We start from the raw sequence: 11,807 nt of genomic DNA on the forward strand, positions 1-11,807 counted from the left end.
AAGATAAAGCATATTCATGAGTCCTTTTTCTTAGCGGGTAGAGTATCCCTATGTTACCCTACGACATCATTCCATAATGGATGACTAGTCCATTTGGCGTTGAGAGCCTGAGGCTGCCGCAAGCATGTCTGCACATTAGTCCTATCATCTTCCATAGTATAGTGACAAGCTCTACTTAGTGTTCGGGAGACGTCGTCTCCGCAAACTTGATCTAAGCATGCATACTAATTTATTTTTGTGCACAATAAAGAAAAGGAGAGTCTTATAAGACAAAAACTTTGTTCATTTTTAACATTTGTACATTTGCTTACTCTAGGGAAGCATTGTAAGCATTGACAAGATTTAGGTTATCCTTTAACTGCATGCCTTGCATCCATCTAGTATCGTCAAAAGGATAATTCTTAAACTTAATAAGATATCGTCGGATAGTCTTACCGCCTCTTAGTACCTTGTATTCATGTCGGAGAATGGACTCAGGTTGCAACACCTCTTCTTGGTCCTCGATCTCCTGTGGGTCTTCAATAGTTGGTTCTTGAGGTGGCTCTCCTTTGTAAGGCTTTAGTAGGCTTACATAGAAAGCATTGTGTATGAGCCAATGGTTGGGCAACTTGAGTTGATAGGCCATCTCATTGATTGGCCTAAGAATCTAGAAGGGACCGTAGTACCTTTTTGCTAACTTAGCAGAGTACTTTTGGTGTCCCGTAGGATTCTTGCCCGTCGTGTGCCTTAATCGAGCCTTGGGAAATTTAAGTAAGCCCCAATCATTTTCTTTAATGTCTTGGGCTCTTTTGTGCTTGTCAGCAGCAGCCTTTTGCCTTTGTTGTGAGATAGAGATAGCATCCTTAATCTTTTGGAAAGATTCTTGTAGGTCTCGGCTATACTCATCTGCAGCGAAGATCTTCCCGTGTACCTTAAGTAGCAAGGGACTTTTTGATCTTCCCTCAATTACCTCAAAAGGTGCTTTTCACGTGGAAGTATGTACAGTGTTATTGTAGGCATACTCCACTAAGGGTAAGTACTTCTCCCAGTGGGATCTTTGATCTACTTCCGTTACATAGGCTTTTAGTAGATTGAGAATTGTTAGGTTAGCTATTTCACTTTGGCCATTCGTTTGCGGGTGATAGGCCGAAGAGAAGTTTAACCTTGTTCATAAATTCTTAAAGAGACCCTTCTAGAAATTACTGGTGATTCTAGGATCTCTATCTGATACTATGGACATTGGCAAGCCATGGTACTTGAAGATTTGTGAAATGAAGAGGGTTGCCATTTGATGGGCTTTGATAGTATATTTGACATGTATAAAATGAGCTTGTTTACTGAACCTATCTACTATCGTCCATATTCCCGTATTCCCATGGATAGACTTAGGCAATCCAAAGATAAAATCCATGGATATGCTCTCCCATGGTGAATTAGGGATTGGCAAAGGTTGAAGCAATCCAAGTTGCTTCCTTCTATCAAACTTCCTCTTTTGGCATACCACACATTTAGAAACATACTCTTGTATGTTTGCTTTCATGGTAGGCCAATAGAAATATGTTTCAATCCCCTTTAGGGTAGAGTCTGGACTGAATCCCTCTATGTCCTGCATAAGGAGGAGCATGAGATTCATACATTACTTTCTCACGTAGTGAGCTAGTAACGCATAGTCTATTGCCATAGAGAAGATAACCATCTTGTAAAGTAAATGGTTCCTCTTTCTTCCCTAGCGCAAGGGCTGAAATCACACCTCTAAAATCGGGATCAATAGCATACTCATCTATCATAGGAGATAGATCATTGTGAGTTGCTAAGGAAACCACATTCACTCTCGACCGTCTTGAGAGTGCATCGGCTACTTGATTATGCTTGCCAGCAATCTGAGCAATATGAAAATGAAATTGCGAAAGGAAATTTGCCCGCCTCATTTGTTTGTCGAAGAGCTTGGTCTGCGTCATGAAGTACTTAAGACTTTGGTGATCCGTTCGTAGAATGAAAGGAGTCCCCAATAAATAGTGCTTCCATGAGTCTAAGGCATGTAGAACTGCAAGGAGTTCCTTTTCATATATGCCTAGAGCTTGCTCAACAATGTCGAGCCTTTGACTTTCATAGCCTATGGCGTGCCCTTCTTGAAGCAAAACAGCTCCAAGGCAATCACCACAAGCATCACATTGGACCTCAAATGGCTTTGAGAGATCCGGTAGTGTAAGCACAGGTTGAGAGATAAGCTTTCCTTTAAGCTTTTCGAAAGCATTGTTCTCCTTGGCAGACCATGTGTACCTAACGTTTTTCTTTGTTAGGTCATGTAATGGTCCTGTTGTTAGTGAGAACTTTTCTATGAAGCATCTATAGTATGCGCACATATCTATAAAGCTTTTTAACTCATGAAGATTCCTTGGTTTAGGCCATCCTTTTATTACCTCTAACTTTGATGGTTCCATTTGGATGCCATCTTGAGAGATAATGTGACCTAAATACTGAATTTCTTGTAAGAAAAATTCACTTTTCTTTCGATTAACATAAAGTTTATTCTCTCTTAGAACTTGAAATACTACCTGGAGGTGTCGCTTGTGTTCGTCTAAGGAATTAGAGTAGATGATGATATCACTCCAGTAAAGGTTCGGTGAGGCCTGTGTAGCTTCTCCATCAAGCGGTTGAATGTGGCTGGTGCATTGGTCAAGCCAAAAGGCATGACAATGTATTCATAAAGACCAAACGTAGTGCGAAATGTGGTCTTTACAATGTCTTGATCAACTATCCTTATTTGATGATAGCCACTTTTTAGGTCAATCCTACTGAAGTAGGTGGAGCCTTGTGTTAGGAAATAAGACGTAGCTAAATAGATAATTGAGTAGATTACTTAATGGAGAGAGACAGATTTATATACACGAGATTATAGAGTAGAGAGAGAGAGAGAGAGAGAGAGAGAGAGAGAGAGAGAGAGAGAGTACACACGATATACGTGGTTCACCCAATGTGGGCTACGTCCACGGGAAAGCAGCCACTCAATGGCTTTAGTACTTCAAAACAAGAAGTAGTTTACAAAGGGATTATACCCTTAATGGAGCTCCCGCCTTGTTTCACTCTCACCACCTCACACTCACCTTGTTGCATCAACTTCACACTATGAAATGTGTGTAGAAATGGCCTCCTTTTATAGGCCAAAAGGGCTGCCCTCTCTTATGAGAGACAGCCATGTGTAGCCGCCCTTGTGCGAATAAGTCCAAATCGGACCCTCCAATCCGCCCATGTGTGGCCGCCCTTGAGAAGACAAGTCCGCTTTTGAATTCGGCCACCGGCCACCGGCCACCGGCCATTGACTTCCGACCACCGGCCACCAGCCATTGACTTCCGACCACCGGCCAACTGACCGGTTGTTTTCCGACCACTTTCCGGCCGTCGTCCGGCCATAATATTCCGGCGAAAAAGAATATTCCGGCAAAAAAAAAGTCTCGAGGACGGAGGCCCCCGAGGCCTTTAAAGTTGTCCCTGATTCTTGTCCGTGAAAATTTTGGTTTCCGGTGAGTGATTTTCCTTCACGCACGATGGCTTCTCCTCATAATGGCGGCCTTACAAATGTGCGCTTTTACCACAGAAAATTACAAGGGTAAATCAGGCTCCATACTTAACAATCTCCCACTTGGAGACTTATCTCCAAACCAAACCTGTGACTGCTTTCCATTCTGGCTTCTTATCCTTGAATGCCGATTGAAGATGAGAAAAAACTCAACTTCTCCTTGTTGACCACCTTTGTAAACATGTCTGCAGGATTTTCACTTGTATGCACCTTTCCTAGCTTGAGTTGTCCCTCTTCCAAAAGAGTGCGTATGAAGTGATATCTCACCTCAATGTGCTTTGTCCTTGAATGAAAGGCTGAGTTCTTTACAAGATGGATAGCGCTTTGGCTATCACTGTACAAGACACAATTGTCTTGTTTGAATCCAAGCTCTTCTAAGAATCTGTGAAGCCACAGAATTTCTTTGCTTGCCTCCGTCATTGCTACATACTCGGCTTCCGTGGTAGAAAGTGAAACCACTTTCTGCAGCTTTGAAGCCCAGCTTATTGCTGTGCCTCCAACCGTGAACACACAGCCAGTAGTGCTCCTTCGATTATCTTTGTCACCTGCCATATCTGCATCAGCATACCCTTCTAGAAAAATATCAGTTCCTCCAAAATACAAAGCATTTGTTGTTGTCCCTTTTAGGTACCTAAGTATCCACTTCATAGCTTGCCAATGCTCTTTACCTGGGTTTTCCATGAACCTACTCACAACTCACACTGCATGTGCAATGTCTGGCCTTGTCCAGACCATAGCATACATTAGAGAACCTACCGCTGCAGCATATGGAACTTTAGACATATAGGCTATCTCCTCTTGTGTCTTCGGACACATATCCTTCGTTAGTTTAAAATGACCAGCCAAAGGTGTAGAAACTGGTTTTGCCTTTTGCATTGCAAACCTTTCTAGTACCTTCTTGATGTAATCTTCTTGAGATAGCTTTATTGTCTTCTTCGTCCTGTCCCTTGATATTTTCATACCAAGTATCCTCTTTGCAGCACCTAAATCTTTCATTGAAAAAGATTTGGACAGCTCCTCTTTTAGGTCTTTGATGTCCTGCATGTTAGCACTTGCAATCAACATGTCATCAACATACAACATTAGGATGATGAATTTCCCATCTCCCAAATTCTTCGTGTAGACGCAGTGATCCGAGTTGCATCTTGTGAATCCATGATCCAACATCCATCGATCAAACTTCAAGTACCATTGTCTTGATGCTTGCTTTAAACCATACAAGCTCTTCTTTAATCTGCAAACCATTTTCTCCTTACCTTTTACTTCATACCCCTTTGGTTGAAGCATGTAGATTTCCTCCTCTAAGTCACCGTGAGGAAATGCCGTATTTACATCCATTTTCTCGAGATTTAGATCATGAGCAGCCACAAGGCTTAGGACAAGCCTAATTGAGTTCATTTTTACAACAGGAGAAAATATTTCATTGAAGTCAATACCTTTCTTTTGAGAAAAACCTTTTACCACAAGCCTAGACTTGTACCTTTTCTTCCCACCTTCTTCTTCCTTCAGCTTGTACACCCATTTGTTTTGAAGTGCCCGCTTACCTTTAGGCAACTCAACCAACTCCCATGTTTGGTTGCGATGTAGTGAGTCCATCTCCACTTGCATGCTCTTCGTCCATTGTTCTTTGGATTCATGTTGCATAGCTTCTTCGTATGATTCCGGCTCTCCAGAATCTGAGATCAAGAGATGGTTGAAGGAAGGAACAAACCTTTCTGGAGGTCTACTTGCTCTTGTAGATCTTCGGGGAATAGGTTGAGGCTCCTCATTTGGTTGACATTGTTGCACATTGTCATCGTTTGCAGTCCTTGAGTCTTCACCGTCCTCAAGCTCCATGTACTCATCGCCTGTTTCTTTCTTTCCAAGTAATCTTTGTACATATTTTGTTTGTTAGAAATTACATCCCTACTCCTTAAGATTTTACCATCTTCAGGATTCCATAGGCGATACCCAAAGTCTCCTTCTCCATAGCCAATGAAGAAACACTTTTTGGACTTTCCATCTAGCTTTGATCTTAGTCTTCTATCTATGTGCATGAAAGCCTCACACCCAAACACTTTGAGAAATGCATAATTCACCGGTTTACCTGTCCAAGCCTCTTCTGGAACTCCCCCATCCAATGCCGTTGAGGGTGACCGATTGATTAAGTACACAGACGTACTTACAGCTTCCGCCCAAAGCTCAAGCGGTAGGCCTGCATGTAGCCGCATGCTTCGTGCTCGTTCCATGATTGTCATGTTCATCCTTTCCGAAATCCCATTTTGTTGAGGTGTCCTTGGGGTTGTCCTTTGCCTCCGAATTCCATTGCTAGCACAAAAGCTTTCAAAAGCTTGGCTGCAATATTCGCCTCCATTGTCGGATCTGAGGCATTTAACCTTGGTACCTGTTTCATTTTCCACAAAGGCTTTCCACCTTTAAAATATGGAAAATACATCGGATTTATTCTTCATGACATAAACCCATGTTTTTCTACTCGCATCGTCTATGAATGTTACATAGTACAATGAGCCACCAAGTGATGGTGTACTTGCAGGACCCCAAACATCAGAATGAACCAACTCAAGTTTTTTATTTTTTCTTTCATTTCCTGATTTTTGAAATTTTACCCTCTTTTGTTTACCATAAACACAATCTTCACAGAACTCTAAGTCCACTTCTTTGAAACCTGGTAGAAGCTTCTTTGTTTGAAGGATTTGCATTCCTTTGGCACTCATATGCCCAAGTCGGTAGTGCCACACCGCACTGTCAACTTCTGTAGTTGCTGCACAAGCTGAAGGTTGCGTGCTAACAGTACACAAGTAAAGTGTACCGACTTTTTCACCCTTGGCAACCACCAAAGATCCCTTTGAGATCTTCCACCGTTTGTTTCCGAATGCAATGTTGTGACCTTCATCGTCCAATTGTCCTGTAGAGATCAAATTTTTGCGAAGAGAAGGAACATGCCTAACATCTTTAAGCTTCCATTCATTTCCGTTAGCAGTTTTGACAGAAACTGTACCTTTGCCGACAATCTCACAAGCTTCATCATCTCCCAAGTATACATACCCAAAATTACCTTTGGTGTAGTCTTGGAAATGCTGCTTGTGTGGTGTCGCATGGAATGAAGCCCCGGAATCTACTATCCAGGAATTAAACACATTGTCTAATGAGAGAATTAGAGCATCTTGCTCTACTTTACCTGCCACATTGGCCTCCGATGTTGGCTTGTTGTCTTGAGACTCTGTCTCCTTCTTCTTCTTGGACCAACAATCCTTCTTGACGTGGCCCTTCTTGCCGCAGTTCCAACATTCAAGAACTAAATTTGTGTGTGACTTGCTCTGACTTGAGCGATCACGACCCTTTTGGTTTTTGAACCTCTCCTTAAGCCTTCCTCTTGTTTCCACTGATAGTGCAGCACTTGATGATTCTCCTGTGCTTCTCCTTCGCATTTCCTCGCTTAGGACAACACCCACAACATCATCAAACTTAAGAGTATTTGTGCCAGAGATAGAATTACTTACAGCCATCACAAGGCTGTCCCAACTATCCGGTAGAGATGATAGTATAAGGAGAGCTCGCACTTCCTCATCGAAATTGATTTTCACTGATCGAAGTTGACTTATGTTTGTGTTAAAGTCATTTAGGTGTTCTGCGAATGAACCATTCTCTGCCATCTTTAGATTGAACAAGCGCTTTATAACAAATACCTTATTGGATGCCAATGGTTTCTCGTAGAAGTCGTCAAGTGACTTCATCAAGTCCTCCGTGGTCTTCATCTCCGAAACATTGAAGGCCACCATTGACACCAAGCTTAACCGGATTTTTCCTACTGCCTTTCGTGAAGGAGTACGAGCGGAAGGAGTACGAGCGGAAGTGCGACGTGAGAGAGTGTGAGAAGAAGACCTCGACGATATGGTGAACTCGCTCTACTGTAATGTGTAGAGCATAGTGAGTTCTTATTAGGTTTTTACAAAAGAATATGTGTACATACCTGGCGGCCCGCCCACTTACCTGGGCGACCACATTGGGCTTTATACCCCAACAACCTCCCACTTAAAGTCCAATGTGGTACTTTAAGTGTGAGAGAAGCTACTATACAAGCTAATATACAAGAGATGTAGAGAAGTGATGTACTACCCTACACCTAACTGCTTGCGAAAATGCGCAAAGCTCTCTGAGGGAAGTCCTTTTGTAAGTAGATCAGCAGGATTTTCTGTGGTGTGAACTTTGACAAGCTGAAGTTGCTTATCCTCGAGCATTTCCCTGATGAAATGATACTTCACATCCACATGCTTTGTCTTTGAGTGATAAACTGGATTGCGAGCCAATTGTATAGCACTTTGACTATCACAATATAACACAGGCATCTCTTCTTTGATTCCCAAATCTGTTACTAGTCGATTAAGCCAAATTGATTCTTTGCATGCCTCTGATGCTGCAACACATTTAGCCTCTGTAGTAGACTGAGTAACACAATCTTGTAATCTAGAACGCCATGATACTGCTCCACCAGCCAATGTAAAGACATACCCTGACATAGACCTTCGGTTGTCTAAGTCACCTGCATAATCTGAGTCTGTAAAACCCTTTACACTTAGCTCCTGACTCCCATAGCATATACGCATACTCTTTGTAGTTTTCAGGTATCTCAATATTCCTTTCACTGCCTCCCAATGTTTCTTGCCTGGGTTTGACATGTATTGACTTACTACTCCCACTGCAAATGCAATGTTTGGGCGAGTAGCAATCATTGCATACATCAAACTACCCACTGCAGACACATATGGAATCTTATCCATTTCAGCCTGTTCTTCCTCAGACACAGGACAATCTTGTTTGCTAAGTTTCACATATGGTGGCAATGGAACACTCAATGCCTTTCCCTTCTCCATATTGAAACGTTGCAAAACCTTGTCAATATACTCTGTTTGAGATAACCAAATCAACTTCTTTGATATGTCTCTCTCAATGCGCATACCAAGTATATGACTTGCCTCACCCATGTCTTTCATGTCAAACGATTTTGCCATCTTTGACTTCAAAGCTGAAATTTCTTCCAAGTGCTTGCCAGCAATCAACATGTCATCCACATACAAAATAAGGATCAGCCAACTGCCATCCTTAGCCTTCTTTGTATATAGACAGTGATCGAACTCACTATGTTTGTAGCCTTAAGAAAGCATAAACTTGTGGAATTTATGGTACCATGCCCTCGGTGATTGTTTTAAGCCATAAAGACTCTTTAACAACTGGCATACCCAATCTTCCTTGCCTTTCTCAACAAACCCTTCTGGCTGCTGCATGTAAATTTCCACATCTAAATCACCATGCAAGAACGTTGTCTTGACATCCATTTGGTGCAACACCAAATCTAATATGGCAACCAATGCAAGAAAGCATCTCAATGTAGTCATCTTGACCACCGGAGAGAAGACTTCATCAAAGTCAATGCCTTGTTCTTGCTTAAAGCCCTTGGCAACAAGCCTTGCTTTGTACTTTGGTTGACTATCATGAGCGGTAATCTTATACCTGTAAACCCATTTACAGGGTAGAGCCTTTTTGCCCCGTGGTAATTTAACTAGCTTCCATATCTTGTTTTTATGCAGAGTTGTCATCTCTGACTGCATGGCCAATTGCCAATTCCCGGAGTCCTTCATTTGCACTGCTTCCTTGTAACATGAAGGCTCATTGCAATCAGTCAACATGACATAGTTCATAGATGGAACAAACCTATCAGGAGGTCGCGTGACACGTCCAGATCTACGCACAATAGGTGGCTCAGGCTCAGCCACAACCTGTGGTTCCACTCTATCCTGTCCTTGCTCCTCTTGAGCCTTGACAGTTTGTTATGCACGTGCAGGTCCATCTTCTTGGAAGACAACTCTTCTAATCTCCTCAACCCTCTCTGGTTTAGAATGATATTTGGATTCATTAAAGTGAACATCATTGCTACGGACAACCTTTCTGGATTCGGGATCCCAAAGTCTGTACCCCATCTCACCAGAATTACCATAGCCTAGAAAGATGCACTTTCTACTCTTTGGCTCAAGTTTGTTCCTAAATTCCTTTGGAACGTGAGTATATGCCTCACAGCCAAAGACTTTGAGATGCTTGTATGAGGGAATTTTGCCTGACCATACCATCTCTGGCACTGAATCCTTCTGAAAAACCTTGCTAGGAGATCTATTTACAAGATGAACAGTTGTTGATACAGCTTCAGCCCAAAACCCATTGGGCACCTGTGCATTAGACAACATACTTCTGACCTTCTCTTATATGGTCCTATTCATCCTCTCAGCAACACCATTTTGAGGAGGATTGTAAGGAGCAGTAAGTTCACGTTTTATACCTTTTGACTCACAAAAGTCCTGAAAGGCCTTTGAAACATACTCTCCACCATTGTCAGTGCGTAAGCATTTAAGCTTCTTGCCACTCTGATTCTCCACAAGTGTCACAAACGTTTTGAAACATTAAACGCTTCATCCTTGTGCTTGAGAAAGTAAACCCATACTTTCCGCGAGTAATCATCTATAAATGTCATAAAGTAAGAAGCTCCCCCTAGAGATAGGTTAGGCATAGGTCCACACAAATCACTATGAACAAGTGCCAACTGTGTATCTCTTCTATTGCTTCTATGCTTATGTGGCTACTGTGTTTGCTTACCATACAGACAATGTTCACAGAATTCAAAATCATTAAATGAAAAGCCAGGCACGAGACAAGATTTCCATTCCCTTCTTGGACATATGTCCTAACCGGCTATGCCACAAAGAAACGTTGGGCTGCTCGGTTACATTGATTACATTTTTAGAGACATTTGATACATAAATCATGTAAAGTCCTCCAGACTTTACTCCATCTGCTACTGTCACAGAACCCTTGGATATCTTCCACATGTTTTGTCCTTGTTTGGAGACACATGAAGTGATGCCCCTGAGTCTATAATCCAGTCACTCAGTGCATTTCCATCAGATGCTGTAAGAAGAGCTGAGTCCATTGTATTCTTCAAGAAGTAGATGTCTCCTGACACTAGACTGTCATCCTCTGCAACAGTGCTTGTCACATTTATTTCTTGAATCTTCACTGAGGACTTGTTCTTCTCACCATGGTCTTCAGCTTTCTCTTTGCCTTTTTCTGCTTTCCATTCTCTGCAGTCTCTTTTCATGTGACCCTTCTTGCCACAATGGTAGCATTCTATGTCACTCTTGCCTTTAGCACTACGGGACTTGCTACGAGACTGATTCCTGTTTCCACCTTTGTACTTTTCTTTGGTCCTTCCCCTGACAACTAAGGCTGTTCCTTTGCCTTTTTCCATTGTCTTTCTATTGGTTTCTTCAGTAACCGGACTTCCTTCTACACCTGCTATGTTCAAACCATCTGGAGTTGCAGAATTACTCAAAGCTCTGCGAAAAGTGTCCCAACTTTTCGGCAATGTGATCAACAGGAACATAGCTCTAACAGGTTCATCAAACTTGACACCTTGAGCTGACAACTGACTATAGATTGTGTTGAATTCATTCAGATGATTGGACATAGGTGTCCCTTCTTTCATCTTCAAGTCAAGTATACCTATGAAGCTGCACTCTGCTTCTCATAAAGATCACTCAGCTTTAACCATGCTTGATAAGCCGACATCTCGTCTGCTACATTGAAGTAAACGCTTTCTGCCAAAGTTAGCATAATGGTAGAAAGTGCCAATTCATCCATTTCGCTCCATTCATCTTCGTCCATATCTTCTGGTTTTATCCCCTTGAGCTTTATAGGTTTTATCTGCTTCTTTTGTACCAACACGTGCCAAATCTGCTTCTTCCACAATGGGAAATTGGTTCCATCGAGCTTCCTGATATTGTAAAGAGCAGTGTCTTGTGATCCAGCCATAGCTACGCTTCACAGTGGTTTACTTTCCTGGGAAAAATTCGGCAGAGTTTCCCCTGTAAACTGACCTCTGAACCAATATCAACCTATCAAATGAACCAAGAAAGCTTAAGATTCTGCTGAAATTTTGGCAGAGTCTCCTTTGTAAAATGGCTCTGGTGTACTAAAAACAGCTCAAAAAACCACTGTCTCTCTCTGACACTGTAAGCTGTGGGTAAACCTGTCCTGCACATGTACTGTCTCTGACTGTCCTGTCACTATCCTGTAAGCATAGACTGCGACAATGCCTCAACAGCAGTAAAGCAATGATGCGATCCCAACTGTCTAACTCATAGTCAATACATCCTAGCTACCTATCTAAGGGTGCTCGAGGGATCGCTCCAAGACCTGTATCACC

This window comes from Adiantum capillus-veneris, chromosome 17 (genome assembly GCF_014529385.1).
Source record: "Adiantum capillus-veneris isolate H3 chromosome 17, ASM1452938v2, whole genome shotgun sequence".
Taxonomy (NCBI): Eukaryota; Viridiplantae; Streptophyta; class Polypodiopsida; order Polypodiales; family Pteridaceae; genus Adiantum; species Adiantum capillus-veneris.